Below are 6,000 nucleotides of genomic sequence, written 5' to 3'. Positions count from 1 at the left end.
TAGGGAAAAACTGCCATGTTCTTGAAACACATGTTACTCCTCTCCCCTCCCACACCCACAGCAGACATCACTAATCAATGACAGCACTCTTCCCTGCTGGGCACTGCGTGTCCTTAACACTGTTCTCAGCACAGCACTCCAGGCAGCCACAGCAATTGAACAGAGTTGCCACAGGAGATGAAGTCTCTTCTATCCCAGCTAGTGAAAGGGAGTGAAGACACCTGGTGCTGCCTTCTGGGTCCCCTCACCTTCTCACAAACACAACATGTTCATCCACACCTCCTGGCCATTACAGGTCAAGACACTGTACTTGAATGTTCTCCCTTCTGCTTTTCCAAAGCAGAGTCATCCTTTCAGGTCTGGTTCAAATTTCATTTTTCCAAGAAGCCTCTAGGGTGCCCCAACCCAATGTTCCCTCACCCAATCTCTCTTTCCTTCCATTTCCCAGGGCTGCCTTCTGATACCACACAAGGGAGCTCTATCCTGTGCCCTCCGGTTTTGTTTCCTTATTACTCTTTCTTCCTCTACTAGACTTTAAACCTCTAATGTCTTCCAAACGTTTAAAAAACTTTGTTCAAAAAAAAAAAAAAAAACTAACACAGGACATCGGATACAGTAGAATATCTGGTAAATAGGGGTTTTGTTTGTTTTAAATTTCAGTAATGGAATTGTTAACTTTGGGGGTGACTTTTAGTTTTGCTTTCTAGAAGTAGAGGCTGCTGTTTGCTTTGGAGCCCCTCCCCTCTTTATTTGGGGAAGTTCATAGGCCTTTCAGTTCCATCAAAGGAAGATAAGTCCCCACTCATTGTCCCCGGAGGAAACTGTGAGGTCTTCTTATATTTGCATGTATGTGCCAAACATGTAAAGTAAGCTCCCAAGCCAGACTGTACACTTGAAAGCAGAAGAAAAATGGTTTTTCCTAGAGAGAAATGCATACTGGACTGTTAGCTCTCCCCATTCCCTACCTGTCATGGACTGAATATCTGTATCCTCTCCAGATTCATATGTTGACATTCTAACTCCTGCTTTGATGGTATTAGAAAGTTTGTGGGGGTGATTAAGTCATAAGAGTGGAGCCCTTGTGAATAAGATTAGTACCCTTGAAAAAAGCCTCAGAGAGCTCTCTCTCACCCCTTCTACCAAGTGAGGACACAGAGAGACAACAGTTATCTGTGAAGCAGGATATGGGTGGGCCCTCACTGAATACCGAGTCTGCCAACACCTTGATTTTGGACTTCCCAGCCTCCAGAACTGTGAGAAATAAATGTTTATTTTTTAAACCACCCAGTCTATGGTATTTTCGTTACAGCAGCTTGAACAAACTAAAACATTATCCCCAATGGAGATAATAAAAGTGAATACCTGGGACTCTGGAGAATGTGCTGAGGACCACTATACTGGGTCATGGAGCTCGCCCTTAGTTAGACTTCTTGAGGGGAGGGAGAAGATTGTGTCTGGGCTTGGAGCAAATGTGCAAGGAGTGGTTCTTCCTTGAGATATGGGGCCAGGGCAGGGGTGGCAATGAGCAGAAGAACCTGTGGCTGAGCCAGACAGTCTGGCTTTCAGCAGTAGCATCATGACAACCCTGATGGCAGGGGACAGCAGGCCTGCAGCCAGATTGACCAGACTTCCTGACCATAGTAACCAGGCTGATGTCCTGGGACAGAGTAGCAAGCCTAGGAGTCCCCAAGAACATCCTGGGAGAAGAACAGCCACAGGAAAATGGACTTCTCCATCAATGAGGGGTCAGAGATACATGGGGTCAGAATCATGTTAATTGACTGTTAAGATACAGAGAGAGAAAGCTGCTGCAGGTGATCTCTTTCAAGTAGGTGACATAGATCTGGGGTCCTACCTATTTGGACCCTATCTCTTCTTACCTCTCCTGCTTTCCTAAAGGGCTCAAGTTGAAAATCATAAGTTCTAATCTGAATTCCTTGTTTTATGCCTAGAAGAACCAGAGCCCAGAGACATAGAGAAGATCATTCGAGAGCACATGCCAAGCTAAAGACAATACCAGGGACAGAACCTCATCTTCTGATTCCTGGTCCAGTTCTCCCTCCAGCTCAGCAAACAGCCTTTGGATTCCACTTGGGAGCAAGTCTTCCCTGAATGCCCACCATGTGCTCAGTCCTGTGCTGTGCTGAGTGAAACACACAGATGTGTAGGACTTAGTGCCTGTTCCCCAACCCACACCCAAGAATCTTACAGTCAGGTTGGGGAAATAAGGCCAGTGAACCCTGACTTCCTCATGCTGTGGGTGGTACTGGAAATCAATCTTCCTGCTTTAGATTTGTACCATTGCTAGGTCTGAATATCTGTGATCCTCCCTCATACCCAAAACTCATCTGTCAAAACCTAATCATCAATGTGATGGTATTAGGAGGTGGGGCTGTTAGGAGGTGATTAGATCTGATAATGGAATTAGTGCCCTTATAAAAGAGGCCCCAGAGAGCTGCCTTTCTCCTTCTACCATGTGAAGGCACAGCAGAAAGGTACCATCTAAGAACCAAAAAGCCACCCTCACCAGACACCAAATCTGCTGGCACCTTGATCTTGAACTTTCCAGCCTCCAGAACTGTAACAAATAAACTTCTATTTATAAGCCATCTAGTCTAAGGTATTTTGTCATAGCAGCCAAGCTGACTAAGAAAACCCACCTATACTCATGAAAGAGTAATGCAGTTGGGGTACTATTACCATTGGCCTAGCTCAAGAGATTTCTAGCAACCTTTCCCTCTCTCCCCAAGTAGGGTTCCAGGTAGAATGCATGCACTATTGCATGGGGCCTACTTATACAAAAAAATGCATTATTTATTCCAAATTCAAATTTAACTGGGAATCCTATATTTTTTATCCTAAATCTGGCAGGTCTACCCCCAAGTCCAGATGTTGAGGGAATTGTGCAACCACTGGCCTTATCTTGAGTTCAGCAGTATCCTAGGGTAAAAGACACAGAAGAAGTACATAGGTAATCAGTGGGGACTGAGCAAAACCTTGGAGTGTGGATGGATGTCACTCTGGTCAGGCAATGATGGGCCAAGGTGCCAACTGTTGATGAAAGGAAAGCATCACCAGACACCTACTGCAAGCTCTGCTGACAGAAATCTGGGCTCCTTTCAAGTGCCATGGTCAGCTTCAATGTTGTGCTTGAACAACACTTCTCTTGCTGGTCTTTTGTCAGCTCCATTCTCCCAGCTTACCCATACAGCAGACCCATCCCCTCCTTAGTAACTTCCCAGGCTTAGTTCTAGCTCTTGAGGCCACCTTGTGCTTCCCTCCTTCTCCCTCTCTGCACTCCCCTTGCCCACATTCTTACTGGCACTGAACAAATCCTTCTTTCTACCATGGCACTTCGTTCCCTCTACCTCCTCCTCAAACCCTCTTCTCTTATTCCCTCAACATAAACGTGATGACCTATCTGACCCAAAGCTCAAGTAAAGGAAAAATCAGTTCCCACCTCCTGAGAAGCAGGAAGAACAGAAGCCTCACACCCTCCCCGGAGGTTAGGGGAAACATCTGTGCCTTAGGCCTAGCAAGGAAAGGGAAGAAACACAAAGCATTTCACTTCTTTATTAGTTTAAGTATAGAATAAGTGGCTACAACAAGACCAAAATTGCAGAGTCTAAAACAAGACCTAAATTTCTCTCTTATACTTAATATCAGGAGGCAGATAGGCAGTCTACAGCAGGTAAGCAACTTGATTCCCTAAAGCCAACCCAGGACTCAAGTCCCTTCTTTTCTTCCATTATCCTACTGGCATGTGCCAGCGTCTATTCTAGCCAGTAATAAAGGGAAGAGGGCAAAAAGGGGAAGGCCAAACACGTTCTTTTAATAAGGAACAATTGTGGACTTCTCCTCACAGGATGTCAAGTCACATTCTTCTATCATCAGCCACATCTAGCTGCAAGAGAGGCTGAGAAATACAGATTCTAGCTGGGCAGCCATGTGCCTTGTGCAAGTGGGGAAGAGAAATGTCTTATGAAAAATGAAGAAGGCACAATTATTATTCTCTGCCAAAATTAGAACAGTCTGAAAATTCAAATCTCACTATAATATACCAGCAATACACAACTATACATGATGCAATAGAAAGGTGAGTAGTGCAAATGACATACTATTAATATAAGGTCCCCAAGGAGAGAGGATTTGTTGTGAGGTTTATGATGGGGATAAAATTTCACCCAGGTCCTGGGAAGCCAATAATCACTCAACTTTCATTTCTTTGAAAGGTAATTTTTAACCAGAGCCCCCAATACCACTAAGGACATCTACTTATTACAACAAATTGTTAGAAAAAAAAAACACTGGATCCTTGATAAGATTGAAGCATACACTCAAGACATTCATATCTCCAGTTACTTTGCAAACAACATATTAAACCTCAGGCCTCTCTCTCTTTCTGGTTTTACAGGTGTGTTGTAAGAAGTTGAGCAACTAAAATATCGTAAGGAGATAAGAATTAAGTTTAATTTCCTCTCATAGCCCTCCACTCCTCCTGAACAAAGTCATTTCCTGATGTATTGCAAGACAACGTTAATCATCCCCACCCCATTAAATCTATTTGCTTTCATTACATGTTCCTAATCCAGTTGAGCATGGACAAAACATTGGATTTACTTCCGATGGATTTCACCTCTTATTTTAATAACTACTTCCTTCACCTATTTTCCCTGGCTTGTCTTTCATCTTCTCCTCCCTAATCCTTCAGCTTCCTCACGATCTGGGATATAGAGAGCTCAAAGAAGCTCTAACAATGCCCTTTCTTCACATCGGCCAGCTCCCATCTGCACTCCCAACTTGATCTATGCCCCACTGGTTCTGAGCATTAGTCTGATCTCAGGGTCAACAGCATAAGAACTACAGCAAGACATTTTGCAGGCAAAGGTACTGGGCTACGGCAAGCTCCCTCATCTGCTCTGTAACAACATTTGAAGCAGGTGTAAAAAGTCACACCAAACCCATCTCCCTTCGGAAGCACAAGGTCAAAAGGATAAGAATCAAGGAGCTGGCGCAATCCTAGTCATTCTCTTTGTTCACTCCCTCTTGCTACCAGGTCGGGAGGGTCCAGGGAGAAATTAGGCTCAGAATTATAGTCTGAGCAACTTGGCTTTCTCTAAAATGAATGCTTCAGAAATGCCCTGTAGGCAGATCATTAAAACCTTCTTAAGCATTGTTATGGGAAGGCCTCTGAGAGCCACAAATCTTGCCACAGAGGTACACTATTTATCCAGTCAGCATTTCCATAGCGAGCTGATGGCTGGTGAAGGATTTAACAAGGTGGTCCTCCCAGTCCCTTCACTTTACAAAGTGCCTGTTACAGGTGCGTAGGCTGACCTTGAGTAGGTTCGTGTCTTTTCTCTGAACCTGTTTACTCATCTGTAAAACAAAAGAATTTGGTCAAATCCTACAAGCCTGAGTTGTAAGGAGATAGTTTTAAGGACCCCGTTCCCTCTATCCATTCCAAAGGGCCTGGATTCCACTCTGGAATGAAATGATGGTTCCACCTTGGGAAAACTGGCCCAAACTCAAATAGACTAATTGGTGACAGAAAGGCCATGTAGCCTGAATATTTAATTAGGCAATGGGAGTAGACATCTCTCAGGTGTCTGCTGAGCTCGGCCCGCAACCCACTTTTCTTCCCAACACAGTTCACATGGTTGGGCTTCCAATAGCCCTTCTGGTGGTTAGACCAACTGTAGACACCTGACCCATGGACAGCCAATCAGATTGCCTCCTTCAGGAACTGGGGTTGGCCAGTCAATTTCCCCCGGAAACTGAAATCCTAATGTGTTTGTGGGCTGCTCTGGGTCAAGATGGAAAATGCATGCTCACCTTCCATTCATTCTTTCTTGTCTTTGAACTTTAAAATGTGAGGTGTTCATTCTCATAGATCCTCAATTGCCTACGTGTATCTGCCCAACAGAACTTACCATTTCTCCTCAAGGTAGGAATGGGCGTGAAAAAATACCAGTTGTGTAACCCCCATTTCGTACCAGA

This window comes from Macaca mulatta, chromosome 12, assembly GCF_049350105.2.
Source record: "Macaca mulatta isolate MMU2019108-1 chromosome 12, T2T-MMU8v2.0, whole genome shotgun sequence".
NCBI lineage: Eukaryota > Metazoa > Chordata > Mammalia > Primates > Cercopithecidae > Macaca > Macaca mulatta.
This window is presented reverse-complemented; position numbering follows the sequence as displayed.